This window comes from Rattus norvegicus, chromosome X, assembly GCF_036323735.1.
Source record: "Rattus norvegicus strain BN/NHsdMcwi chromosome X, GRCr8, whole genome shotgun sequence".
Classification (NCBI taxonomy): domain Eukaryota; kingdom Metazoa; phylum Chordata; class Mammalia; order Rodentia; family Muridae; genus Rattus; species Rattus norvegicus.
The window spans coordinates 136,049,237-136,076,506 of NC_086039.1; the positions used below are offsets into that span (position 1 = coordinate 136,049,237).

General features: G+C 40.7%; 1 protein-coding gene across 8 annotated transcripts in view; it reads right to left on the reverse strand.

Moving 5' to 3' along the window:
* Positions 1–27,270, reverse strand: part of Hs6st2 (heparan sulfate 6-O-sulfotransferase 2) — a 295,165-nt gene that overhangs the window by 162,013 nt on the left and 105,882 nt on the right. The window lies entirely within an intron of this gene.

A 27,270-nucleotide genomic window follows, 5' to 3' on the forward strand; every position in this document is an offset into this window, starting at 1 on the left:
GCACGATGGTAGGCCCAACAATAGAGTTTTAAAGCAACTCTTCAAATGTTCCCGATGCAGGTAGTTTCAGAACCATAGTGTGAAGAAGACTGGTTATCCCATTCATTCAGAATCTCGGAATAGACCCCAGAAATCTAAGAAACTCACTCAAACAAAAGTGTTTTAAACACTGCCTATGAGGCAGGCACCATAATTTATATCAGGGTTACAAGATGTTATGGTCCTGCCTTTACTGAGCTTGGAAAATATCTACACATATATCCCACATCTTAGAACCTTCATGACAGAAAGCGCATAGAACTATAATTTCATCTTATATTGTTATTTTTTCATGCTCATATTCATTTGCTAAAATTACTGTTCAAAGAAAGGTGTCATCCAAACAATAGCTTCAATTGCGAGATCATATCACATGGCCCATAAACTATCTCAATGTTTCATTTATGTTACTATAAGCTGCCCCTGGACAGAGAGGCCTATTGTAAAGAGCAACACAAAACAAACCAACAGTGCCCCATGGACTGAATTAAAAAATAATTTCATCAGCTTTACTTCAGTTGTTCTTTGTTATAACAAATAAATGATTATAAAAGATTATTGAAATTCATACACAGCTTTAGTTTAAGCCTCTACCTTTGAGAGATCAAGACATGGGAATCATAAGCTGGACCTATGAAAAAGGAATATAAAAAGGAATACACACGTATAACTCCCACTTTTCTGACAAGTCCACCATGCCTGATCCAGTCTTAGTGGCAAGAGATACTAGACTAATATTTCAAAAGATGTTGCCAATGGATCCCTTGCATCTGAATTACTATGGCATACTGGCCAAAATGCAGATTTCCATATTTTACTTAATCCTATTGTACTTGATTAAGTACATTGATAAGCCCCATCAGTGGCCTTTCTATCTCCTTGTACTTTGTTCTTTAACAGTGCTGACCCCTTCTACACTGAATCTAAGCTGTACCATGTGACTTGATTTGGCACATTGGCTATATGCAAATAAGGACACAGGCAGAAACTTGAAAAGTTGAAGTACATTCTTACTCATGAGTATGTTGGTTTCTTTAGACCTGGGTCACACTATGAAAACAAATGTAGTCAGACTCGGGGGCTGGGGTGTAGGTGCAGCATGGGCGGCGACAATGGCACAGATTTGATTTACTCCAATTGAGACCATCCTAGAACAACTAAATTCAGCTTAACCTACTGATGAGCTACCCTACCTATGATCAAACAAGCTTGCAGCTAATTCATGCAGCTAATTCATAGGACAAACAACAATAAATATAGCTGGGTGGGGTTGCACACACCTGTATCCCCAGTGTTCTGGAGGCTGAGGCAGGACCTTCAGGAGTCTAAGGCATAATCTAGGCTAGATAATGAGATGTCTTGTAAACAAAAACTATCAGTCATTGAATCTTGTACACAAAACAATTAGGACTCTTCCTGCATTTAGTGGAAGGAATGATCTTATCAAGCTATATTGTGAATGAGTACTCCATGTTATTGTTTTTCATTCATATTAATCATTTACAATTACATAAAGACCACCAAGAAAGAAAGACTACCAAGAAAGAATGTGCGACTTAACTGAATCACAGCTCTCCTGGGTGGGAGCTCTTGGAGGTGTCTTGTGACTTTCTTTGGCTAATTGAATGCCAGTAAATGAGGACCCAGGCAGGGATTTGTAAAGCTCATATACATTACTAAAACAGTCAGAACCTCTCAGCTGTCAGATGTGGGAGATGCCATTGTTTTGGGCTGTAAACAACTCAGAAAGAACGTGGTCAAGCTCAAAGAAAAAGGACTAAAGGAGCAGGAAAAACAAGTATCAACCAACCAGACACCCCAGAGCTCCAAGGTTCTAAACCACCAACCAGGCTGTACACATGGACTGACCCATGCCTCCAGCCGCATATGTAGCAGAGGATGGCATTGTCTGGCATCAATGGGAGGAGAGACCCTTGTTCCTGTGAAGGCTTGATGCCCCATGTTCGGGAATGCCAGGGCAGGGAAGCAGGAAAGAGTGGCTGGGAGGGTGGGGGAGAACCTTCATAGAAGCAGGGTGAGGGGGCCTGGGGGACTCCTGAGGCAGAAACTTTGAAATGTAAATAAAGAGAATACCCAATAAAAGAAAAAAAAAGAAACAAGGACATCCGGAGTTTTCGAGGCAAACAGATGGAACTAGAAAATATCATCCTGAGCAGGGAAACTCAGACTAAATGAGGTGCATGGTATGTACTCACTAGTAAGTGGACATTAGCCAAAAGGTACAGAATACCCAAGATACAGTCCACAGAACCCAAAAAGGCCAACAAGCTGAAGGGCCCAAGTGAGGACACTTCAGTCCTACTTGGGAAGGAGAAGAAAGCAACCACAAGGAGGGACGGAGGGACCTGGGAGGGAAAGGGGACAGGGAGTGCAGGGGGTGGAGAAGGGAACATGATCTGGTATTGGGTGGGGGAAAGGATTAAAGAACTGAGGGCCAGCAGAAAGAATGGCAACAGGCAACATCAGAGGTAGGAGGTTGGGAGGACCCTCCAGGGTGTACCAGAGACCTGGGAAGTGAGAGATTCTCAGGACTCAAAGGGAGGGACCCTAGATGAAATGCCCTACAGTGGAGAGAGTGCACTTGTAGAGCATACCTCCAGCAGAAAGACAGGGCATCAAGTGAGGGATGGGGTTGCTATCCCACAGTCAAAACTCTGTCGCATAATTATTCTTGTCTGAATGAACTTCAGGGACAAAAATGGACAAGGACAATGGACAAGAACCTGAGGAAAAGAAGGTCCAGTGAGAGGCCCAAAGTGGAATCCAGTTCAAGGGGAGTCCCTAAGACCTGATACTATTACTGAAGCTATGGGGCATTCCCAAAAAGAGACCTATCATGATTGCCCTCAAAAAAGATCCAACAAGCAGCTGAAAGAGTCAGATGCAGATATGTGCACCCAACCAATGGACAGAAGCTGCTGACCCCTCTGGTTGAATTAGGGAAAAGCTGGAGGAAGCTGATGAGGAGGAGGGGAACCCTGTAGGAGGATCAGCAGTCTCAATTAACCTGGACCCCCGAGATCTCTCAAACACTGGATCACCAACCAGGCAGCATACACTCACTAGCTGATATGAGTCACACATATATAGAAGACTACCAGGTCTGGTTTCAGTCAGAGAAGATACACCTAACCCTCAAGAGACTGGAGGCCCCAGAAAGTTTAGAGGTCTGGTGTGGTGGGTGGGGTGGGAGTAGGGGACATCCTCATGGATATTGGGGGGTGGGGGAGAGGTATGGGCTGTAGAACCAGGAACAGAAGTGTAAAACAAGGTGATATAATGAAACTTACCCTTTTAACAAACTTGAGTTATACAGTTCAGTGGAAACTAAGTATATTCATATCGTCAAGCAACCAGATGTCACTAACAATCATCTCCAGAGCTTTTTTATCTTACCAAACTCAAAAATAATTCCCAATACATCATCCTCCCATGATAACTGGTCTATTTCTTGCCTCTATAAATTTGATAACTCTATGCCTCTGATGTAAGAAATCAAAGAGTAACCTGCTTCTATGGCCTGCTGTTTCACTTAGCATGATAACTTCAAGGTACACCCAAGGTATAGCATGTATCAAGATATATCGCCTTCTTAAGGTTGATTAACAGCCCCTTTTATACATGCTAGTATATCTATTGATCCACTGATGAAAACTTGGATTTCTCTCCCCTTTGGGCTATTATAAAACATGCTGCTGTGAGCACAGGTTAGCAAGTATTTATTCCAATTCCTGCTTTCAAATTCTTTTGTAGCTATACCCATAAGTATAGCATTCATTTAAATATTTTCAGAAACCATTAACCTGTTTTCCATGATATTACAAAGCCTTCCCACAGTGTTCAATGGGTTACAATTTTTCTACATCTCAACAATACATATGTTCCATTTAAAACATGGTCATCCTGATAGTTATGAAGAGGTATCATTTAGTTTTGATCTCTACTTCCCTAAAAAGTAACAATGCTGACCATCTTTTCATGTGTTCATTGTACACTTGTGCCTCGTGTATATTTAAATTCAACTATTTCTTTTTGGTCTTTGTTGGTGCTTCTATAAGGTGTAAAGGAACAAGGTCTATCAGACCAGTATTGAATTCTACTATCACAGACGCTTATACAAAACTCTTGAGTCCCCAGTAAGCCCATTCTCAGTGGTCCAGCTTTCACATTCTCTTGCATTCTTTAAGATCACTTAGCTATCCCCAGTATTCTATTATCTACCTCTTTAGTAACTGATTCTGTTTACCTAAACAGTGAGCACACTGTTGTCCATCCTCAAGAAAATATCCTAAGGTCTATTCAACATCTCTCTACACATTACCAAACAATTTTCTATAGTCTGCAGTCAGCATCTCCAATTCTCCATGCTTCACTCATGTTTCAAGGCACTGTCATGATTTCTAGCCAGTACATTCTATGTGAGCCCTTTCCCTTCCTAAAGATCTTGAGTTGTAAAATACGTTGGCCTTCTTTCCAGTCTATGTAACTTGGTTCTTCTGTATCACTTGGTAGTGCAGACCACCTCTTCCTTACTCAAGTTCCCCTTTTCCATGACTCTTGTTCCTTCTGCTGCCACTGCAGATGATTGCTTCCTCTTGAGTTTGGTTGACTACTACATTTCTTTTGTCTAGATTGTATATGTGTACATTACCTTGGGCTGTGCCTTTGTTCATTATCAAAACCTATTTATCAGAAAACCATGGCTTCACTATTGACTTCCCTTTGTTCATAATTGGGTCAAATCATATTAGCCATATATCACATGTAGTTAGTGCCAAACTGGTATGTGTCCTTTCCTCTAGGGAAGTATAGATAGAGAAAGCTCTCAATTTTAATCTCGTCACTGCAACATGCATACTGTCATATCTGTTAATTTATTTTACTATGTTGTTCCTGTTTCCTGAAAATGTGAGAACCAAATGAATCACCTATATGCATTCAGGACTTGGTGCTTTATAGAGCCTGGTGTATAGAAGGTAATCAATATACATGAACCAATGCTCATGCATTTTCCTGCTAAGTAGTCCCATCTCTCTTCTTAGGGTGATCTTATGAGACTCCTTCCTAAATCCTACACTGGGAGCACATATAGATAGCTCTTAGCTTTTGTCCAATTGAAGTAAACAAGGTCCCATGTTTCTGCTCCCACTCTGGACTCTTCTCTTCCACTTAAGTTAAATGAAATCTGATTCATATTTCAAAACCCAAATCAAATGCTGCTCCCTCCTTGAAGCCATTCCAACACCCTATATGCTTTATGCAGTCTTTATAGGTGGCACTTCCTGTTGATTGCTTCAATTTAGGACAATATAGTTAGATCTTCAGGGGCTTTTCATTTGACTATGAACTTCTTACATATACAGAATTCCTCTTCACACTTGTTTAAACCTTAAATCTAGATCTTGGCATGAAGTAAATAGTGACCGTGTATGAAGATTATCAAGATACTTAAGGCATATACTGGGGATATAAAGAAATATGTTTTCTCGCAATGAACTTATGCAGCAATTATCGAGTGCTAAATATTAGTCTAAATGCTCTACATTTTAACTCATATGGTCTTCACAAACTATCCTAAACACTGGCTACAAGGAGATTGCACAATGAAAGGGAAAGCCAAATGTTAACTCTGCTCCTGGTGGAACTGTGTCCACAAATGTGCACTTCAATTGATATTGCAGTGGGCTATGATGACGAAAATACATGCTTTCCATGCATGGCTCCATGAGCTTTGTTTCCTTGAGTAATTCCTTTCAGATGTGGGGGCTGCACTTTTTTTCCAAATGTTAAATGAGAAGATAATATTGATGATCATCTTGCCGCTTCTCAGCATCAACAATCTAGAATGTTCTGCAACATGTGCACTACTTTTCTGAGGTGTCTTGGTGATAACCTTTCAAAAGAAAAGCAGACCCTGGGTTTCAGCCAAATTTCTCTTCCAAGTGTGGTTGACTAGGAGGGAGGGTGATGGGAATTTAAGAGTCATGACTAAAGGATACAAGGTTCCTTTGGGAAGTGATACAAATGCTTTAAAATCAACTGTGATGGTGTTTCCACAGCTCTGTGACTATGGTGACAACCACCAAACTTTGCATTTTAAATGGGTGAATTATATGGTACTTTTATCATATCTCAATAGAGCTGTCATCCAAAAGTTATATTCATGGGGTTCATCACAGCATTGCTAAACAAATGTTTGATTGATTGATGAATGGTCATATGCCATACTTTATCTTTCTGTTTGTTTGTTTTGGACACAGGGCTTCATGCATCTCAGGCTGACTACGAACTCTCTATGTAACCCAAAATGATGTTGAACTGATTCTTCTACCTCCGCCATTCTTTGTGTTGGAATAACAGTGGTGCAGCAGGACACCCATCCTTTATGGTGCCAAAGATCCAACCCAGGGCCCCTTGCATGCTAGATGAGCACTGCACCAACGGAGCTACAGACCCAGCCCCTGTGTGACTTTTAACCTTCAATTCTGAGAGTCTATTCATGGAACAATTTGTATGTACTTTCCAATCCTCTGGCACTTCTAAAAGTATGTTCTTTTTGGCAGTTTAAATAACCCCTTCACCAACTTTCTATTGTCAGAGATGTACCAAATTTGTTCTTCGTACTGTCTGGATTATTACCTTTTGAATTTACAAGAGCTCAGCTAAAGAGGCTTAACTATATTTCTGATAACAGCTCACTGCTATGCTGCCCACAGACAGATTAGCTCCCAAGATTCTAAAGTTATAAATTGCTTCAAGTTCTTCAAGTGAGAGACTTAATCAGAGAAGATGGTGTCACTACTGTAATTAGTTTCAGGTACAAAATTAGTTCTTTGAACCAGATGAGTAGGGAGTCATTGTCGAGAACGGTTTTTCACCTCAAAGGAAAGAAAAGAAGCATATTAATTACTGAGCAAACAGTTCACAGTTTGTGCAGAGGTACTAAAGGAGGGCAGTTTTCTTAAAATATTTGCTAGATTATAATTAGCTCACGCATGCGATTAATTTAGGGAAGGAGGGGGAAATACCTCTCAACTTTGAGAGCAAATGTTAAGCTTTTCTGCACTTGAGAAAGCCCAAGCCAAAAGCCAGTAACTCTTGAGTTCACTACCAACAAAGAATAATGAAGTTTCTGGGCCCTGGGAAGTCTCAGTACCAGCTGGCTTCTATGCCTTGGTACAAAGAGGCCCATCAGGCTGAGAGGCAGGCAACAGAACCAGCATGGACTCGGGGCTCTAATGGGCAGTGATGAGAGAATAAAATGTGAAATAAGATCACAGCAGGTAAAATTAGGGGAAGAGTGGAGGCCTCCAAGTTAAACTTTGGAACATGTAATCAAGGTGATTAACAGCCTGAGCCATTCAACCCTCTCTCATTTGCCAATGCACCATGCACTCACTCTTCACAATCATAGCCATTTGTTCAGATTTTAAGACACTCTATCCTAGAAACTGAACAACACACCATGCCAGATGAACTGGATTTGCATCTCCCCCAAATCTTCCCTCAAGAAACCCAGCAGAGACCTAGATTGGAATTGGGGTTACATATAGAGCAGGCGGCTTCCAGTTAGTCTCTTGGTAGTAAGAGGCAAGGAGAATTATACACGGTAATCGGGACACAGAATATCTTCCAGTTTTACAAAAGTAACATTACTTAGTCTCTTCTCAGAAACACCTTATGACTAATGGGAAGACTCTACTGGGTTAACAGAAAAATGCGAGCAGAGATTAAGCAACAGCCCTCTAGAAAGCCATGGTTGAAAGCAAAATACTTAGGCTTTAGTAAGCCACCTTGCTTTAAAAGTCCTAGGAAATTATCTTTTGAAAAAAGAAAAGAGAGTGACTATTAAAAAAACATTTATCCCAAACCACACATATGAAGGGTTGCTTTTGTTACTTAAGAAATTTACAGAATTTCCTAAAGCACACATTTTAGGCCCATAAGAAGATATGCTGATGTAGCATTGAAGATCTTGAGAATGGCTCACTCCACCCATAGTATCTGATAGGTGGAGCCAATGCCTTGTTTTCCATAGGGTTCTATTTTCATGTAATCATAAATAGCAGAGTTCATTCTTTACTGTTCCCAGGTATGTCCTTCAGAACTCTGTGTGTGCGCGCACATTCGCATGCGTGTGTGTGTGTGTGTGTGTGTGTGTGTGTGTGTGTTGAGACAAACTTTCTATGATGGTTGGTGTTGTCAGCTCGACAGAATGTAGAGTCTCCAGGAACTTCAGGGGACTTCTGAAGTTAGTTCAGGCTAGCCTGAGACTCACAAAACAGCCCAGTCTGGCTTCAGACTCTTGGCTAGTCTCCTGCCTTGCCTCCCAACTGCTGAGATTGTACCATGCCTGGCTTCTTTGGAAGCCTTTAGATTGAGAATTGTGTCATGTGATATAGTTTTTAAAAGGCTTTAAAATTATTAAAAATGAAACAAAATGAGCAGGACCACTTTGCAAACTTTAGTCTTGCCAAGTTAAGTACATTTTAAGCGTTTTCAAAGATTACATAAAATCACCTAAGAACATAGTAGTTTTCACTCACAGGGACTGTCAGCTTCCTAGATTGTCTTGTGACTCGCTTTACATGCCTTTGGTCTTCAAAAGCCTCTCTTAATAAAACTTTTTTGACCACACACACACACACACACACACACACACACACAGATTATCTTCTGATTGTGTTCATCCATCCAGCCCAGTTTTGTGGTGCCTCTATCATATACATAATACCTATAGACTGTTCCTAAGGAAAAAAATACATAGAGCCAACACATATAAATCAATTCAACGAATATCAATAATGAATATCAGGCACTGTGCTAGAAGATAGGTGAATGAATAAAGAGAAACTTTCTATCAATACGGAAAGCAATAATACAAACACATTACTGCCGGGCTTCAAATCCAAATGTTGTCATTTAATGGTTTTGTATTGTCATTTAATGGTTTTGTAATGTTTGGAAAATTACCTCTTAGACTATTTCCCTTTCAATAAAATGGGTATAATATTCATACCTACCTCACACAGCTAAGTAAATAATAAAATGTTTCCTTATATTCCAACACATGTTCACGACCACATTTGGGCATCATGTTCATGTCTAGTACATAGCAAGTGCTATTAGTTACATAGAGAATTTAATCATCTTATATCACAAACTTCTTCAAGAGGCCGAAGAAAATTCTGTTCATTTCCCTGGAATATTGCATGTATTTGCATCAAATTTGAAGGCTTTTATGAGTTTTCTATAGCCTCCAAGACAAGATTAACGAGCCTGACTCCCTGGGAGAGATCCCAAAAAGGTCTGTGCCCTAAAGAGTCATGGGATCCCGCCCGCTCCCAAGCACTAGTGGTTGTGTTCGGATGACAATCCCTTCAGGATCTCCAAGTTTGATGTCGCCATTCCCTGTTGTGTGACCTCATACAAGTCACTTTTGTCTCTATTTTTATATCTGAATTAATAGAGAATACTGTATTTCTGCCATAGGTTTGCCTCAAAGGATAATGAATGTAATGCTTTGACATGTTTCTGTAATCAGGTAAACAGTGTATAACTATTAATGATACTAATAGTATCCATTAACGATTGGCAATAGTAACTATTCCATATTAGCATCAAAACGAGCGCCTGATTTTTTCCTTATAAGCTAAAATTTCCCACCTACAACTAAATGTCTATTCATCCTTAATGGAAATGTATACAAAACTCAGACAAGGCTTTCTGTGGAAGAGCAAAAAGCACGAGGTTGGTGTCCACTGACTTTCTCAATACATAAAAGGTCTATTTTCTGTATTATCATAGCAAATACAACATGCCAAGAGAAATAGGTAGGTGTGACCAATTGGGAGTTTCTTTCCTTTCCACCAGACTGCTGAATATCGCACCATATCCTTTGTCATCCAAATCAGCAGTGAATAGCACTGTCAGACAACCCCCAGTGCATTCAGCAGATAGGTTGCTTAATTAAATATGCCACTGAATAGGCTATAGAATTCTATTGCTTATGCTGACAGGTGAAAGACACCAGGCACAATTTCCTGGGTTTTTATTTAAGATGTATTTTGAATGTATCCTCCACAAAGAGTGTCCCAGGCTGCATTAATTTTTATAAGATGTTTTTCATACCCAACTTGAGGTAGAATGAGTTCGTTGATGAAAACAAGTCAGAAGTCAAGAATGCCTTCATGCAACATGAACAAACATGCACCGGCTGGAATAGGCCATTATAAAAGACTGAGCCTATATGGCAGAGTGCAATTTGGGGACCAACATTTACCTCTAAGTGTTAAAAGCCCATCAACTTGGAGTGGGCAAGCTATCCTAGTATCCAGCCCTGATAAATTTTAAACATGATTAAGTGAACAATGTTAAATGAGGAAGGCTCACCTGAACTGCGATCAATCTGATTTTGCAAAAAAAATGCTGAAGACAGAAAAGAACACTAAAACCTAAATGCAAGACAGTGCGACAGCTTGAGTAAGGGTGGAGGAGGTCCGGTTCTGTGTGCTTTCTGAATTGTTGAGGTCCAAGTTCATCAGAACCTTCAGGTGTCTAGAACCTAGCACTAGCACTAGCTACATGTTGATGGATACAAACACGTTGCTTCGAGAGCTAGGAGTGTGGCCACACACTCTCTTGAGAGCTGCCCTTCATGAAATAAACCGAGGGGAAAATGAAGCCCCAAGTAATGCTGTCTTTAGATTTAGGGGATTCAGAAACAATCCTCCCTCCCATTTCCCACCTGGAGGAAGAATGGTAGTATGGTCCGGTCCACCGGCATCTCCACCTCCAAGCACTTGGCCTGAGAACTTTGTCAAAGTGAATGTCAGACCACTATATTGACTTCTACTTCATGAAGATGCGGGTAAGGCAAAGCTGAGCCAATGTTAATCTTCAGTCATAACGCACTTTAAGGGCCAAATGAGAAGAATAAAGGCAGTAGCGGTAGTTTTTCTATTAGAAGGTATTGGCTACCCTACTATCCTACTCCCAAGCCTCCATGGCCTACAGTCTACCTTTTAATATTGGGCATTTAAAAAATAAGAGCTTGGGATCGAATCCTATCAAGTCAAAGTTTCTCCTGTTGGGGCACTCTATTGTCTATATATAACCGATGAAAGACTCCCCAGTGTGCGGGAATGTAAGGCCGGGGAGGTGGGAAGGGGTGGGTGGTCAGGTGGACGAACACCCTCATAGAAGAAGGGGGATGGGGTTAGGATAGGGGGGTTACAGAGGGGAAACTGGGAATGGGGATAACATTTAAAAGTTTAAATAAAAAATATCCAGTTAAGAAAAAAAAAGGAAAGATTCCAATAAAGAAAACCCAGGCTCTTCCCCTCTTTCCTCTTTGTCTCTGTCTCTGTCTCTCTGTCTCTCTGTCTCTCTCTCTCTGTGTGTGTGTGTATGTGTGTGTGTGTGTGTGTGTGTGTGTGTGTGTGTGTGTGTGCGCGCGCGCGCATGCACATACATACCTGTTCTCTCCTTCTCTCTCCCTCCCTTTCTCTATGACTTATCTGGTCTCGGTCCTTGGGGCCATTGAACTCGCCTGCCCAATAACAGCTTCCCAATAAACCTACCTTTAATATAATCTGAAAAAGAGGAGGAGGAGGAAAAGGAGGAGGAGGGAGGGGGAAAGAGGAGGTGGGGGAGGAGGAGAAAGAAAACCCAGGCCAAAGCAATCATGCTTTCCATAGCTCTACATTGAAGGAGGGGTACACAGAGGCCATGAAGTGAGAAGGCATCCCCAGGATGAAGAAAGCTCCCCACCGATTTTTAACTCATGGGACTGAGAAAGCGAAAGTGGAAAAGTACTGTCCCTTGTTTGTGTCTGAGGAAGCTTGACAAGCAACATGATAGAAACAGGGACTAAGAACAGGATCCAGACCTAAGCCCAAGACTAAGATGCTGAGAAATGATGGCACTATCAAGTGGAGCTTCGGAGAACCACTGAAAGCAGCTCCATGTGTGGTGCTGTGCACATCCATACCTGTTCTGATAATTGATCGGAATAGTTAAGGTGACGAGCCATATTGACAGGCTTTTTACAACTCATAAACCAGAGCAAGGACTTGAGCTACTTTTTCATTTAAGCACACTCAGTTGGTGACTAAACCAATGGCAGAATTTATACTTGTGATGTGAAGGTCCGTTTAATGGGGACATTGTCCATAGTATACCAGGGTCAGTGATGTCCTCCACAGCTTCAGGATCTCAGTGCCACTGAAAAGTGACAGTAGAATGGTTTTACACCTTAAGGTTTATTTATGAGATTCAAATTAACTTTCTCTACTGAGATGCTTCAGTGACTAGTCTCATTTTAGGATCTGAATTTAGATTCCTATCACTCATATAAAAATTCAGAAGGCTAGAAACGGCCCTATCCCGTGTAGAGGAATGTCAGGGTAGGGAGGCAGGAAGGGGTAGGTGGATGGGTTGGGGAGCACCCTCATAGAAGCAGGGGGAGGGGGGTGGGATATGGGTTTCATGGATGGGAAACAGGGAAAGGGGATAACATTGAAATGTAAATAAAAAAAATAATCCAATAAAAAATTTGGGGTGTGACATCTTCCCTAAAATGGGAAAGTGGAGTAGGCAGATATAGGAAGATCTGTGTACTAGGTAGCCAGCCAGTCTAGACAAAAGAAAGAGCTTCATATTCAAAAACTAAGCCATAAAACAATGGAGAAATTCACTTAACTTCAACCTCCAATCTCCACATGCATGGACATGGACAAGAGACACACATACACATACATACACACACAATAAAGTAAAAAACAAACAAACAGAAAAACACCTCCTAAAAGTGATTCAACTGGTAATTTTTGGCAGCTTGTCATCTTAAATAGTCATATAGTACTTGCTATGGGCTAAGCAATGTGCTAGAACTTGATGATACAAACTCCTTTAATTTTCTTAATAAACCTAGGATGTGTGTAAAGTTATTGATTTTGTTCTACACGTGGTATTATATGGCCATGGATAATATAAACCTCTCTTCCAAAGTCACAAAGTATGTTGTCAGTTAATATCCAAATGTCAAGACTTGAGCTGCAGAATCTTAGGCCTACTATTGAATCTTAGAAGAAATGATAGGCTAGGCAACCTACAAGCCAAAGCGATTTACATGCCCATTCCCCACTGGTTCAGAGTCATCTCTGCCTCCAACTTTGCTGATGGTCTCAGAGGGGACACCTCCTTCCATCTCAGACCTCAGGCTTGCCCTGAGGAAATTTCTAGAAGAAAGAGAACCTGGCAATTCCTCAAGCTCTGCCTGGGCTCCTCGCTTTGAAATCCATCTAGATTATTACCCCAATACTTTAGCTCAACCATCCTAATGAAATATGAGTGGGTATTAACTAAGTTGTAAAATCCATAAAAATGCTGCTTTACAAGAGACATTTACCTATGAATCAGCAGTTAGGTTAATTCATTATTTAGCAGGTTTGTTATTTATAGCTTATTACAGCTTGGTAAATTATTCATATGTGCTTGTTTCTGTGCATGGCTTTCTCTTAAGAAAGGGACATGTTTATCAAGCATACAGGGAGGTTGTTCCAGTCAGAGTCCTGTTGTTCAAATAGCTTGGGCTACATTCTCTTTATGACTTCCTGCTCCAGACTGTCATCTGGAAAATCCAGGGGCTGACAAAACTGTAACCTAATCAGCCATTTAACTGCTGTGGGGGAGCCAAGTCACTGGAGGCCAAAGCATTTCCCAAAGTGTTTGCTGCCACAAAGCCCAAAGGGTTGCTCTATGAAATATGGGCTCTTTAAAACAGGTCAGTTTTGTTAATACTAGGACGAGGTCACATTTTCTAAGCAACAGAATCAGAGAAAAGGTTTCAAAGCTGCCCATGCTTTCATATAGTAACATCTCTCTTAACTCTGCAGGGATAAAATAAAAAATGAAGTGATTACAGAGTGTCCACCATTTTTATAGTTTGGGGATTCTTATTACCACATCTCTCCCCTCCTGCTCTTCCCTTGCATATATGCTTCTTCACTCTCCCTCAAATATGTCACCTCTTTTCGTTGTTGCATGCTTTTATATATAAACATGACCTGTTAAGTCTGAATAGTGTTACTTGGATATATGCTTTCAGGGATGACCATTTGAAATATGACAGCCAATTTGTCATTAATCTCATAGAACCCGAACCTAATTTTGGACTATTCTCCTGAGAAAAAGTATTCCCTGTGCTAAAAGGGGAGCTTGTCTTCAGCAGGTTGGGAACACAAACTCCAGCACCTCAGTCTTCTCTGAGGTATATCAAAAGGCAAAGGTCAATGTGCTGTGTTTATTGACCTAACAGAGCAGATGGTCTATCTGCTCTGGATATGTGTACACCATGTGGCATACTGTTGTATTCTATGGGGTTCACCAGTTGCTCCTCATGTTTAATCCTGTCTCTAAAATAACAATGCCTTATTGCAACAGGATTCTATAATCTCTAATTCTCTTGTCTTCCCTCGTAACATCTAAGTATCACAAATATCAAGTCTCAGTAGATGCCAAATATCAAGCAGCAACCAGTCATAAGAGTAAACCATACTAGAGAAGCCATGAATAAATAGACCGCATTGAGACCTGAAGGCCAGATTTACAGGGACCAGCGACCTTGTGTTGTGAATAGTTGGTATCAGATGGGAAACAGCCTTAACAGCTAGTAGAATGCCTGTTTGCTGCTCTATGGTTACTCTAGGTATGTTTTAAGTATTTTTATTTTATAGATTGATATTCAACTGAAACCACTCTTCCAAGTGAGAGAAGGTATTAATATGCATTTAAGGTAAAATTCTACTACACTCCGTGGGACTGTTAAAGGCAGCCTACCTCTTTCTTTGTTGAGCTAAGACTAGAAATCCCAGTGACCCTGAAGGGAAGGTAGGTGCTTCGCCCAATTCCTGGGCACTAGGCCCCTGTCACCAGCCGCATCCCTCAATAGATTTGTGGTCATCAGTCACATAACAACAATGCCCTAAGCCCCTCCACAAGGAGAGGATGTGACCACAGGTCATTGTAGGCCCAAGACAGATCTCCATTTTAATGAGGTACCTAAAGGCCTGGAGGCTTAGCCAATGAACTTTCTTTCCCAGACACTCCTCCCTGCAAAAGGTATTTAATCTCAGGCTCACCTTGAGAAGTGGGGTATCGTTTTAACTCATCCACTTTCCGACATGACAATCAATGTCTTAAAACCATGGACTTCCTCTTTTCATCAGGATCTGCTGTAAGGAGTCACAGAGAAGGCCTTTGCCTACAGAGCCACCGTCTAATCTCCCACAGAAAGTCACTCTTTGCTCTCAGTCATGACCACCACCAAGCCCAAACTGTCCAATCAAAGACTCTCCCCCACAGGACCAGTTGGAGTTTCACGACAGCCCCAGGTTAGATCCAGCCCCCGCTCTATTCTCAGCTCTCCCCATGGCTTCCAGCATCACCTGGGTTTTCGAGAGACTAAGAACCAGACACTCCAGCCTCCTTGCTGGCCTGGGGACCCCAGAGCCAGTTCCAGCTGTCCCGCACCTCAGACTGTGCTCCCCCACCCTTGGAGTGGTATCCAGAGGCTTCCCTATGGTCTGACACCTGTCCAGTGATGGCTTGGGTTAGGCACAGTCAACTCCCAGTCCTGCCTGTAGTGGTCGTGCCCTGTGACTGAGTGGACGCAGGGCCCCCATAACCCTACACATTCAGGAGAGTAAACAGTTCCCTATAGGACAACATTTGATTTTACTAAAATCTATAAGACTATAAATTCTGCATACTAAAAACTCATAGCAACCACTGGTGAAATCCATCTGTTGATTTAAGACCATCTATCATCTATTATAAGGCTTTAAAATTGCTAACCTTAGAAAGCTAAAGCAATTACTCAGAATAGCTGAAATATCTTTGTGAATGCAAACATATTCCTTTGTCTTGAGAAAGCCTTTAGCTAATGATGGTGTAGCTTTCTAGGTACAAAGAATCATGATACAAAGGACCTCAGTTCTGCCACTCCTGAAACTCTGTGTGACTCTAGGAACCTCATTTGCTCTCTTGGCCCCTTCTTGTTCTAAAAGACTGGGGCATTGGTGTCAGTATTCTAGTATAATATTGGAGTATGTAAGGAAGAGACAAAAAGACGTACTCATCTAGGTTATAAGTGTTTGGGTTCAAGGCTTCTCTCAATCTCAGAAACAGCAAACCAGCTATTCCTATTTTCATCTCTTTAGAAAAAGGAACCAGCAGAGGACCCTAGCCCTAGAGGACCTTATGTTGAGGTGGTGCCTCAGCACCTTTATAGCACTTGAGTCAATATTCCTAAGGGCCACCAAGCACTCAGATCACAGCCCCCACATTCCTTGAGGGGAATAGCTTTTAATGGTTAAGGAACCTTGACTCAGACAACTATGAATTCAAAGCTTCATTCTGCCCACATAGACAAGGCATTCAACTCCTCTAGATATTTGGCTTCCTTCTTTGTGAGATCAACATATATAACCTACACAGGACAAGGACTGACCCATAAATGACACCGGCTATTATTTTTCTCATTGTCATTATTATAGGAAACATTTTAGCCATCCCCCTAAATAGTTGAAGTCTTCAATAGAGTCAAAAGAAATGCCATCATTCTGTCTCTAATTTCTTTGACAGGACTTCTCAGTTATAGCCATGCTAACTTAATCTCACAATGTTAGAATTGCCCCACCCATATACTTCTGTTGTAATCCCTGCACACATTCTTCTTCTGCTAGATCATACAAATATATTTTACCCAAGGTCCTTTGTCTTCTTCTAGCAACTAGCAAGGATTTATTTTCCTTCAAACTCAGAGTCCTTTTCCTCCTGAATCACGTGCTTAAGAATGACTAATGTGCTTAGAACACATTAAAAATGCATTTTGATGGACACATTGCAAATCACAACTAGAATGACATCACAGTTCACATCATATGTGAATATGATGGCTTGATGACAAAGATTACACTACACACTTCTGCATCCTCCTTCCATAATGCAGTTTACCATAATTCCAGTAAATACTATATTTCCTTGCTTCTCTTGTCTATAGACAAATTGCCTTGTTTTTATGAGATAGATTATACTAGAAGTTTCTTTGGACCTTTGCTATCTAACATTGTAGTCAGTAGCTAGACAGGACTCTCAAACCCTTGAAAATATGACTAGTCCAAAACTAGTGCTTTATGTATAAATCATACATCAAATTTCAATGATTTACTATAATAGAGAAAATACCACCATTATTTTATAATATTTCTTTGTTAACAGTTGGTATTACAAGTTCAATGAAATGTATTATTAAAAGTGGCATCACAAACGTTTACATTTTTAATGTGACTACTAGAAATTTTTACATTAAAATTGAGACCCAAATTATATTTATATTATGCAGTGCCACTCTGCCCCTATAAAAATGGGATGCATGTGAGCATACTGATAATTAGCTGCATTAATTATCTTACCACTCTTCTTTTCGGAGAGCACCTAAAAGAACTCGCTGCCATTTGAATTTCATGTCTGCTCTAATGTAGCACTATAGGTGTGAAGTGTTCACAGGTCCTTGGAGAAAATAAGAGCCCTTGATGTCTACGCCAGATGGGGAACTATCTATAGAACACTTAGTTGGTAAAGGAATGTGCTATGGTCAGGCCATCTAGTTCTTGCTTGATATGCTTCTGTTATTAATTAAGGACTCTGAAAGCTCTCTGATGAGATGCTAAAATAGAATATGCCAAGAGGTTTATACGTGTCCATGGGGGAGGGTGGCAAAGCAGCAAATGCACTGATGAGTGTTGGGTGATGATAGAAATTTTAAGGTAGCACCATGAGAATGAAGGTGTTTCTTTCTATTGAGCACACATCTCCCAGTAGCTCTCGGTCCATTCACAGAGGTCATCTATACTTTTACACTAGCAGTGGCTACAGAAGCTATCAACCCAATCACACGCTCTTTTTTGACATAACATTATTCACAACTCAGAGTTGTTGAGTGTTCCCCACATGCAACTTTAATAAATGTGGAAGTTGTAAACGCTATCACTGACAGAGCTTCAACACTCAAGCTTACTATAGCCCACAGTGTCAGGAAAGGGATAGGGGAAAGTGTGGCTGTATGGAAAAATCCTCTGAAGTTGCCGCCACATGGATGAGAGGGGACATTTGTTATAACACAGGATTTTAAAGCAAAGGGCCACAAAAAAAATGAGAAGGAAGAGAAAAAGACGAAGATGATTGCAGTTCAGATTGTAACAACAATGGAAAGTAAGAAAACATGGTGGCAGGGGTTGGGGATTTAGCTCAGTGGTAGAGCGCTTGCCTAGGAAGCGCAAGGCCCTGGGTTCGGTCCCCAGCTCCGAAAAAAAAAAGAACAAAAAAAAAAAAAAAAGAAAAGAAAAGAAAACATGGTGGCAAAGAAGAAAATGTTTTGCCACATAGTGGCTCTAAGACTTTGGATGTGTTTCAGTCTTATCATTGCCAAAGGGAAATGGCCATTCCCATGAACTTATGGTCAGTAGTAAATGGGTTAATCCAGATGAAAGTGCCTGATATCGCTCCCTGGTCCAATCTGTCTCATGCATTATTACTACTTGTTGTCTCTACTCTTTTCTTCATTTGGAGCTTTACCTTTTTGGTTTCTGCCATAGACATCTGAATTCATACCTACAGCCACCGCCAAGCCCCTGTCTTCCTGCTCATGATGTTTCCAACTTTGACTAACCTCTGTTTCGTTACCAGAAAGGGTTTCAGATGCTTATCAAGCTATGAAAAAGCAATTTATCTCTATACGCATGGAGGCAGTGAAATACAGTTTGCATGGAAAATTGGGAATCATGATTGTCATCAGAATTGAAGATAAATGACCATTCAGCCTCAGCAAGAAATGCTTAGTCCCTGAATTTAGATTTCAAACTACATGGGTGAACAAGAATATACTATTTCATGAGCCAGTCTTCTCACACTGGGAGACTCCACTATAATTCCTCCTTCTAGGGACTCGATAGTACAAAGCACAATTCTTTCCTAGAAAGATATGGCCTGATTGGCAGACCAAGTTTTTCATGCTCTCTTCTTTTAACTCAACTACAGTAAAAGAGATACCCAGAAGCCATGTTAGGGGAGGGTTATTTTTCTTAAGCCAGCATTGTTCCTGCTTTATTTCTGTATCACATCTTCTTCATCGCTGCTACCTGCTGCTTCACATGGTGCAGAATAGATAGCAGTGATAATCATAGTTCTTGAATGGGGATGGGGGAAACTTAGTGGATGTGTCAGATATGGTCTTAAACAGATCAAGGCCATCTCAGCACAGCACCATCAGCTGGACAGCAATGAAATAAAGACCGTGCAGATGTGCTCAGGATACCAACATGAGGTGGCAGAGGTCTTGGGAGCAGGAAAAGCCTCCGTCCAAGGCTACCCATGAGTGTTCATGGTAGTATATCCTGGTAATGACCGCACTAGAAAAGCAGAGACAGGTGGGCAGCGACAAGTTGGAGGCAAGTTTTATCTGCATAGTGATATCCGCACCAGCCAGGGCTGTACAGTACGATCCTGACTCAAATGAGAAGTAACCTGCCACAGCATTTCAGATGAGAGAACAAACATCCGGAAATTACTTCAAAATGAGGGCTTTTCATGAATAATATCTGAGCATAAATACTGAATGGTGCAGGAGAGAATTTTCAAGAGATACCACAAATGACAGAAATGTTATCTCTTTATCCTAATCTAGACATCATTGACAGGGGCACATGAATGCAGAAACTCACGGAACTTAAAAACTAAACTTTTGTCTGTTTACTGTATGTCAGTTACACTCATTTCAAAATGTTTTCACTGGCAACAGGGAGCAGAGCAGTGCCTTGCTCAGCCGTCATCAAAGAAGCTTCCTCCTACAGCAATGGGAACAACTCAGAGCCTCATAACTTGGCAATATAGAGAGAGTGGGAGACCTTGAAATCCTTAGCCCTAAAAGAGAGATCTCCGCCAAATGCCTCCCCTCAGGGCTTACAAGAACCCTTGAGAATAAGAGGCAGAAAGAGTAGATTTGTTTCTTGTGCATTTTCGAGAGCTCTTTTCCTTCTCTTTGTTTTGTCCTATTCTGATGTATTGACTTTTGCTCAATCTTATTATATTTTTATTTTATTATTATCCCTTATAAGACTTTTTTCTATGAGACAGAAAGGGGGTGAATCTGGATGGGAGGGGATGTGGGGAGAAACTGGGAGGAATAGAGTAAGGGAAATCCATTATTATGATATGTTATGAGGGAAAAAATCTGTTTTCAGTAAAAGGGAAAATATAAAAAAGAAAGAAACCTTCTCTAGGCCTTATTATCAGTCAGTTCTTCATTGTTTTTGCTCAGGTTTATGACCAATTGTGGGAGGGAAATCTTCAGTCTATAGTGAATGCAAAGACTAGACCAAAACCACAGACGTACCAGCTGCATATGAAAATATAATTCTATATATCTGTGTGAGAAGAGAATGCTTTTAGAAAGAAATAAACTATTAACAAGTTAAAAATATATTTTCAGTGTTATCTGTACACATTTACAGGCCCAGAAGAGACTCCGGCCTTGCTGTTCCCAGCTGCGTCACCTGGCACACTCTTTGGGAAAGCAATTTGCCACCATGCATCAAGGGACTCAAAATAGCTTTAGAGCCTGACTTAGTAATCCCATTTCCGGATATTCATCCTAAGGAAATAATCTGAAACACGAGAAAACCTATGTGCAAGATGATGGTAAAACAATTAAAACGAATGAGAAACATCTTTGATTGGTGGGACTGAGTTATGCTCTGTGAACTAACTCAGGTTAAAAAAGCATGTACGAGGTACAATGGCTTCCTTATATATTATATCTTGTCCTGATTTTAAAAGAAAAGAAGAAGAACAAAACAAAGACTGAAAATAACACAGAAATATCGCAATGCTTATGCTGTGGGGATGGAATTTTTTTTTTTAGTGATTCCTCATATAAGACTCCAACCTCAGGTTGTCTCGGAGTCCCTTGTATGTCCGGGTACAGCATATCCGACAGGAGTATTTTCAGAAATGAGGGACAAAGAACTTTAGACACCAAAGGACCACTAAGCTACTTCAAGGGCTTGGCTAACAGGAATGGGCAAATGATCATTTTTAAGGTAACAGCACAACCCATATGGGTTATTATAGATCTGCAGTGTGTACTATGTATTTTCCAAAGCATGTTTTAAAGTGTCTTCCTAATATAGAGAAAGAAGCACAAGGCTGGGCCAGGATGGATAAGAGGCCTCAAAAGACAAAGTGACCACAGAAGTAACTTCATATACCATTCCCACAGAACTGTCAATTTGATTCTAGAGCTAATTTCGTTTCCCACGTGAATGCTCCAGAGACCAGCCTGTCAATGCTGGGTGCTCGTCATCTCCTGAGATGTCACGCCTTTCAAACCCAAAAATTTAAATTCATGTCACTTCACAGAACTTTTAGTTTCTCTCTCTCTCTCTCTCTCTCTCTCTCTCTCTCTCTCTCTCTCTCTCTCTCTCTCTCTCTCTCTCTCTCTCTCTCTCTCTTACCCCTTCTCTACCTGTAAGAGGTTTGAGGATGTTTTCGCATTTCCCCTCTGGGTTTTCCATTAGCTGAAGCCATTAGAAAGGGCCTGAACTCTGTCTTTATGAGTCCTCCTTCAAAGTGGGCTGTCACTGGGGTTGATGGTCCGGTTACAAGATTGAAGACTTGGGCTCTGTAAAGAACTGCTCTTGAGAAGTCATTAGTAGTGTCCCTGGGCCCAGGTTTCTACACTCAGTGCAGGAGATCCTAGGGCACATCGCCTCCAGTGAGTACATCAGTTCCATGAATCCACATGCCCCTTTCCACTATTGTAGGCAGCAGTGTGATAGGCAGAATGTGTTCGAAGACAGTAAGAGAGGTATAGGAGAAGGCATTGAAGCTGTTGTGCTTTAACGATTTTGACACAGGTGCATCAGGATAGAATCTCAAGAATTTCTTTTTCACACAAACATACTTTTAGTTTCCTTAAGATTACTAAGTTCTATAACCAGTGATCTCCCCTTAGCACAAAGCCTGGGTACCTATAACTTTAATTGCTGGATTCCAGGTAAAGTAATAAATACAAAAAGAAAAACATTTCCCAGAACCAGGGCAAAAAGGGGTCAGGCAACAACTCTGAACTACTGTGATGTTACTCTGTACACATTCAAAGCCATTAACTACTAATTGTCATGTAAAACCAACCCACCTTGGTCTCATTTGAAAAGTGAGAGATGCCAACAAAAAAAGCCTTCGTGTTTCTAGATTTTTCTGGTAAAAGATGGGAGGCTATGATGGCCTTCAAATGGAAGTTTCTATTCCTGAGGCAATGAGAACTAATTGCATCGAGGCCTTTCCTTAGTAAGTCCCAACCACTTTACGGACACCCCACAGCACATAGACCTTGTCCAATGACATTCTGGAAAATACATGCTCAGTTCTCAGAACAGAGATGAAGAAACACTTCAGAAATGATTCTCATCTACTAAAATGGACCCAACAGCTGTAGTTAATGAGAGCTGGGAGGAACATATTCATTCTGTTCCCGGGGCAAACAAAAGGGTCAGGCTTGCTCTAGGCAGAAGCCACCCAAAGTAACAACTCTTCACAGTGAGCCTTCCCTCCTGTCAACAGATGCTTAAAGCTACAGGATGAATATGAAACAGCTGAATTGGACACCAAAGTAGAACAAGACAGCTGTTCCTTGCCCTTCAATATAAAAAGCACGGCACTAATGTTGAAAAGGATCTGAGGGCGCATAAATATGATCACATTGCACTTTCTCTTCTCCCTGTGGTTTTAGGACTTGAGTTGTTTAACTAACTGAAGAAGGTGTAAAACAACTGAAAGTTTTATGCTGCAGGTAGGCTACAGAAGACAAATTACAGTGTACAAAGGATAATAACAAGGGTTATCATGGAGGAGGGAGACAACAGGGAATTAGTCAACTTTACAATTAAGGTTCAATAGAAAGACTAGCATTTATCGTATAATTTACTTGCAAAAGTTCATCTCCCACCAGCACTTAATGCTAAACATATGAAAATCACTTATCTGAGTGTTTTGATAAAAGCCACTATTTAAAATTATAGGATAAGATCAAGATAGGCATTTGTGTGGCACATTGTGCTTATGAGGTAATTATCATTCTATACTGTGAAATTTTCCAAAGTTCTAATCTATATTATGATAGAGCTCCATTCTGGTGTAGGAGGAAGGGGTTGTGTTATTTTTCTGCCATGTGTCTTCCAAAATAAATGGATGCCATTTTAGTGTGTCATTATTCTTGGCAATTTTTTAAATAAAATTCAATATATTCATAGAAACATTGAGCAATGGTGCTTTCATCTATACACAGGGTTATATAGTTTATATTACACTTTAATTTTCTGTAAACGAAATTGAATCTCTTTGTCATGTCTATCTCCAATTTCATGCACTGAAAAGGTGATATTAATTCATATTATTTTCCATATATATAATCACAATGGAAAATGAGGCAAAATATAGATAAAAAAATAAACACCAAAGTCAGGTGTAGTAACTCACACCTACAATCTCAGTACTGAGAAGGCTGAGGTGGGAGGATTGCTAGGGCACCAAGGACAGCCTGGATACATAGTGAGTTCTAAAACAGTCTAATATAAAGAATTAGAACTCCCTCAAAAAAAGATAAACAGTTAGAAATTATCACTATCTGGCATCAGTGCAAAGGGAAGCACTTGGTCCTGTGGAGGCTTATTGCCCCAGTGAAGGAGGATGCTGGAAGGGTGAGGCAGGAGTGGATGAGTGGATGGGGGAGCACGCTCTCAGAAGCAAAGAGGACAGGGGATAGGAGGGGGGTGCTGAGGGGAAACCAGGACAACATTCGAAATGTAAATAAATAAAATAATCAATAAAAAACTTTAAAAATAAAAAAAATATTCCACTATATTATATACACTATTAGCCTTCAAGAAACATTTATCTCCATTCTGTTTTTCTACATAAAAGTCTTAGTTCTCTCATTATTGTGTTTGATAGCAGCTTTTTTGAGATATAATCTACCTAGCAATCAACTCATTCATTTACAAGGCTCTATGTGGTAGTTTTGAGCATATTCACAGAGGTGTGTAAACTGCAACGCAATCAGTCTTAAAATGTATTCATAGCTCCCTAAGGAAAGCCTGCTCTATCCTCTCTAAGCACCCATGGGCTCTATCTCCTGGCAACCATGAAGCTATCTTCTATATCTAAAGATTTGCTTCTTAAGGGTTTAAGCTTACACATGCACGCACATACACACACCTTTTCATTTAACATTTGTAGTGCTAACTTTCACTAAAAATCAGCTAAAATCAGAGTATAGGTCAGTGGTAGAGTCCTTCACTAGCATGCATGCTAAGCTGGGTTCATGCCTCAGAATTTCAAAAAGAATGTAAATAATAGCCGATGCAGATTTATGACAACACTTTGAACTACTTGTAAGAATCTTAGATGATTCTCAAATTCTCATTTTTCTGAAGCCTTTCTATTACATTGGTTCCTGTATATAAATAATTGGATTCATTGAATGCCAAGTGCCAGCCAGTGGCAGAGAAATACAACCTTCCATTGCTCCCCTCTGCTAAGGTTTATTGCTTGGCTAGAATTCTGACCATGGAAACCTTGGCAAAGAGTGGATAACATTGTCAAGGGGAATCCAGGACTCAAAAGTCAGCCATGTGATCAGTCTTCAGAGGCCGGATGTCTAGTGTCCTGTTATCTTCCTGATCTGATCACTATCACACAGCCCTGCAATCCGATGCCATTAGTCTGCAGCCAGAAGCACACACAGCCCTCAGGAAACCTGGGAGAATCTAGTTCCACTGGAAAGGAAGTAGGCAAAAGCCTTCCTGGGTCAGATCATTTGCGAGAAGAGACGATGCACATTCCAACCAGTGTTGAAAAGTTAGAAGACAAACACAGCAAATATGAAGTAGACTTCAGTTTTCCCATGCTCATCTTCAGGTTTTAAAACTAGGTAACAGGTCCAAACCTGTTAAAGATGTCCTTAGTAACTGCAGGTTACAGATGCACTAAGCATTTTCATCTTTTTTATTCATTCTATTGAATCCTCACAATACAAACTTTTGCATTAATTCCCATTACGGGATAAAGGAGCAAGCACTATAATGCTGTTTTAAAAATCTACCCAAGATCACACAGCTCTTTGTGCCACTATTCCTGTAAGTGGAAGGCACGGAATACAAGTCCAGGTCCTTCCCAGGCCAATGACGAAACCTCATTCATTTTTTGAATGCCATCCACTTACTATAAACGAAGAAGAAACGAAGCAGTCGCACATATTTATCAGCATATCTACTATGTACCATGTCCTAGGTAACATACCTGCTTATAAATGACTATGCAATTACTCTGTGAGTTAAATGCATCACCATTTAACAAGGAGACAAAGGGAAGCTTTGAGCAGTTAAATGATTGACACCTTGCCGCAAAACATGCCCTAGCTATGAGGAAATCCAAAATCAAGATTCCGACTAAACGATCTTATTGTTATAGCAAAGCTTAAAGAAAAATGCTTGTGTTTTATGTCCCTGATAAGATCAAGGCCCCTTGGCAACCCCATTATTTGAAGACTTAAGGCTCAAGAAATTAGTCTTTGGCCAAGTTCAGGAAAAGCAAGTTAAACCCATCTCAGGGGGCAATGAGTTTTGAATACTTGGTTTCCAAATGTAAGATAGCCTCAATAGAAAAGATATAATTTTCTTCATGACTTGAGAATTGCACATCACATATAAATGTGCACTTTGTCAAACCACTTTGTGGCTCACCTTTATGCTTAACAGACCTCTTGGGAAGCAGAAAAATATGACAATTATGCAAATAGCAGTGTTGAGCCAATTATATGGGAAAGTGGGTGTACTTAAAGGGAAAAAGGGTTTGGCAAAACTTAAGCTTTTTAACAATAAAGAGCTTAAATTCAGAGACATTTTTGGCAAACAGGAGGGCCTAGGTAGGTCTCGTTTTCTCTCTAGGTGTTATTAGCGCCAGAGGGTTCCCAGGCCTTTGTTTTCAGCTTTTAATAACCCAAGTGCACTCTAATGGTATTTTAAGTGAGTTGCTAAAATGTTCAGGATCCATTTCCCCGTGTTGAGCTCCACAGAGATGATTCTCAGCGAGCAAATAAAAATAAGCGTTTAAAAGATTTCTTTTCTCATCAAATGGTGAGGAAATCCATTCCTTTTAGCTGGCTCCATGCTTGAAAAGGTTAGTGTGGCCTTTGGAAAATACCAGGCTGTGCATCCGTACACTGCTAATGAATACTGCAAAGTACTGACACTTTTGAGTACATCTTAACCTTTTTAAAATGGGGCCTCCATTGTCTTACCTTAATAAGCAGTTTGTTCACCTTATGTCTTACAAAGGCCACTACAGTGGAAAATGCATATGAGATGTACAGCTGCACGGATGAGTGGTGTAACAGAAAGAGGAGAATAGAGCGCCAATTACACAAACCATGACCTAGAGAGCCCCTCACCCGATCCCTGACCTCAACCCAGAAATGGCAATAATGACAGCTGCTCCCTTAAACAATACCCAATGATTCCTCCCCCTCCCCCTCCTTCTCCCCCTCCCCCTCCTCCTTCTCCACCTCCTCCTCCACCCTTCTCTTCCACCCTCCTCTTCCTCTTCTTCTTCCTCCTCTTCCACCCTCCTCTTCCTCTTCTTCTTCCTCCTCTTCCACCCTCCTCTTCCTCCTCTTCTTCCTCCTCCTACTCCTCCTCTTCCTCCTCCCTTTCTCCCTCCCTCCCTCCTTCCCTCCCTCCCCCAAGTATCATTCTGTGGGCCCCTCTTAAACCTGTAGCTGCATGAATCGAAATTTTTGAACATTTTATGGGTTTTCCATTGTCCAGAAAACTTCAGGCTCACCAAGTGGCCCCAATGGTTTAGTGAACCAGATTAATGATGAAACTAAACAGTGTGCTTTCACATTTCTATGCTTCCAATGCTCTGGTGGCAAGAACCTACCAGAAGCCCTGAGTTTAATTTTTTTTTTTTTTTGCGTTCTTGTACACCGTTTCAGAGCTAGCTGTCTTCTTCTAGAATCCCAAAGTACATTTTTTTCTTAGCAGCTTGAAACACTTTCTGAGCATGAAGCAACTGGGACACTCCAATCTG